At 43.3% G+C, this 3,248-nt stretch overlaps 1 non-coding gene across 1 annotated transcript; it reads right to left on the bottom strand.

Annotated features, from left to right (window-relative positions):
• Window positions 1-332: 332 nt before the first annotated feature.
• LOC112704768 (small nucleolar RNA R71) lies at window positions 333-440 on the bottom strand. The gene has a single exon (XR_003155375.1). It is a non-coding gene; the product is annotated as a small nucleolar RNA R71 (small nucleolar RNA).
• Window positions 441-3,248: the final 2,808 nt, after the last annotated feature.

Genomic DNA, 3,248 nt, shown 5'->3' with positions numbered 1-3,248 from the left:
ACTTCTATGGGAGAAGCATCTCTATCCCTGCCATTGGAGCAAACAACTTTGAGCTTAAGCCTCAATTAGTTTCTCTAATGCAACAGAATTGCAAGTTCCATGGACTTCCATTGGAAGATCCTCATCAGTTTTTAGCTGAATTCTTGCAAATTTGTGACACTGTCAAGACTAATGGGGTTGACCTTGAGGTCTACAGAGTTATGCTATTCCCTTTTGCTGTAAGATACAGAGCTAGAATATGGTTGGACTCACAACCTAAAGAAAGCCTGAACTCTTGGGAAAAGCTAGTCAATGCCTTCTTGGCAAAGTTCTTTCCACCTCAAAAATTGAGTAAGCTTAGAGTGGAAGTCCAAACCTTCAGACAGAAGGAAGGAGAATCCCTCTATGAAGCTTGGGAAAGATACAAACAATTAATCAGAAAGTGTCCCTCTGATATGCTTTCTGAATGGAGCATCATAGGTATTTTCTATGATGGTCTGTCTGAACTGTCCAAGATGTCTTTGGATAGCTCTGCTGGAGGATCTCTTCATCTGAAGAAGACGCCTACAGAAGCTCAAGAACTAATTGAAATGGTTGCAAATAACCAATTCATGTACACTTCTGAAAGGAATCCTGTGAACAATGGGGCTAATCAGAAGAAAGGAGTTCTTGAGATTGATACTCTGAATGCCATATTGGCTCAGAACAAAATATTGACCCAGCAAGTCAATATGATTTCTCAAAGTCTGTCTGGAATGAAAAATACACCAGGCAGTACTAAGGAAGCTTCATCTGAAGAAGAAGCTTATGATCCTGAGAACCCTTCAATGGAGGAGGTGAATTACATGGGAGAACCCTATGGAAACACCTATAATCCTTCATGGAGAAATCATCCAAATCTCTCATGGAAGGATCAACAGAGACCTCAAAAAGGTTTCAACAACAATAATGGTGGAAGAAATAGGTTTAGCAATGGCAATCCTTTTCCATCATCTTCTCAGCAACAGACATAGAATTCTAAGCAGAACCACTCTGACTTAGCAACTATGGTCTTTGATCTAATCAAAACCACTCAAAGTTTCATGACTGAAACAAGGTCCTCCATTAGAAATTTGGAGGCACAAGTGGGTCAGCTGAGCAAGAAAATTACTGAACTCCCTCCTAGTACTCTTCCAAGCAATACAGAAGAAAATCCAAAAGGAGAGTGCAAGGCCATCAACATGGCCAAATTTGGAGAGGAGGGAGAGGCAGTGAACGCCACTGAGAAAGACCTCAATGGACGTCCACTGGCCTCCAATGAGTTCCCCAATGAGGAACCATGGGAATCTGAGGCTCACACTGAAACCATAGAGATCCCATTTGATTTACTTCTGCCATTCATGAGCTCTGATGAGTATTCTTCCTCTGAAGAGGATGAGTATGTCACTGAAGAGCAAGTTGCTAAATACCTTGGAGCAATCATGAAGCTAAATGACAAGTTATTTGGCAATGAGACTTGGAAGGATGAACCCCCTTTGCTCACCAAAGAACTGGATGACTTGTCTAGGCAGAAACTACCTCAAAAGAGACAAGATCCTGGGAAGTTCTCAATACCTTGTGCCATAGGCACCATGACCTTCAAGAAGGCCTTGTGTGACCTAGGGTCAAGTGTAAACCTCATGCCTCTCTCTGTAATGGAGAAGCTAGGGATCTTTGAGGTGCAAGCTGCAAAAATCTCACTAGAGATGGCAGACAATTCAAGAAAACAAGCTTATAGACTTATAGAGGATGTTCTGGTAAAAGTTGAAGACCATTACATCCCTGCTGATTTCATAGTCCTAGAGACTGGGAAGTACATGGATGAATCCATCATCCTTGGCAGACCCTTCCTAGCCACAGCAAAGGCTGTGATTGATGTTGATAGAGGAGAATTGATCATTCAAGTGAATGAAGAATCCTTTGTGTTTAAGGCTCAAGGATATCCCTCTGTCACCATGGAGAGGAAGCATGAAGAGCTTCTCTCAAAACAGAGTCAAACAGAGCCCCCACAGTCAAACTCTAAGTTTGGTGTTGGGAGGCCACAACCAAACTCTAAGTTTGGTGTTGAACCCCCACATTCAAACTCTAAGTTTGGTATTGGGAGGTTCCAACATTGCTCTGAGCATCTCTGAGGCTCCATGAGAGCCCACTGTCAAGCTACTGACATTAAAGAAGCGCTTGTTGGGAGGCAACCCAATGTTATATTTTATCTATTTTCCTTTGTTATTTTATGTTTTCTGTAGGTTGATGATCATGAGAAGTCACAAAATCAATTGAAAAAGCAAAAACAGAATGAAAAATAGAAAGAAAAACAGCACACCCTGGAGGAAGATCTTGTTGGCATTTAAACGCCAGTAAGGGTAGCAAATGGGCATTTAACGCCTAGTCTGGCACCATTCTGGGCGTTTAACGCCAGAAAGGGGCACCAGACTGGCGTTAAATGCTAGAAAAGGGCAAGAACTTGGCGTTAAACGCCAGAAATGGGCACCAGCCCGGCGTTTAACGCCAGAATTGGCATGAAGAGCAATTTTGCTCGCCACTTGGTGCAGGGATGACTTTTCCTTGACACCTCAGGATCTGTGGACCCCACAGGATCCCCACCTACCCCACCACTCTCTCTCTTCTTCACCCATTCACCAATCACCTCAACACCTCTTCCCCAAAAACCTTTCACCTATCAAATCCCATCTTTCTCTTCACCACTCACATCCATCCTTCATAAAACCCCACCTACCTCACCATTCAAATTCAAACCACTTTCCCTCCCAAACCCACCCATACATGACCGAACCCTACCCCTCTCTTCACCCCTATATAAACCCCTCTTCACTCCTTCATTTTCACACAACCTAAACACTACTTCTCCCCCTTTGGCCGAATAACAAAGCCTCCTCCATCTCCTTCATTTCTTCTTCTTTTACTCTCTTCTTTCTTCTTTTGCTCGAGGACGAGCAAACCTTTTAAGTTTGGTGTGGTAAAAGCATTGCTTTTTGTTTTTCCATAACCATTTATGGCATCCAAGGCCGGAGAAACCTCTAGAAAGAGGAAAAGGAAGGCAAAAGCTTTCACCTCCGAGTCATGGGAGATGGAGAGATTCATCTCAAGGGTGCATCAAGACCACTTCAATGAAGTTGTGGCCTTGAAGAAGGTGATCCCCAAGGTCCCTTTCAAACTCAAAAAGAGTGAATATCCGGAGATCCGACATGAGATCCGAAGAAGAGGTTGGGAAGTTCTTACCAACCCCATTCAAC

The sequence above is a fragment of the Arachis hypogaea genome, chromosome 7 (assembly GCF_003086295.3).
Source record: "Arachis hypogaea cultivar Tifrunner chromosome 7, arahy.Tifrunner.gnm2.J5K5, whole genome shotgun sequence".
Classification (NCBI taxonomy): Eukaryota; Viridiplantae; Streptophyta; class Magnoliopsida; order Fabales; family Fabaceae; genus Arachis; species Arachis hypogaea.
This window is presented reverse-complemented; position numbering and strand designations above follow the sequence as displayed.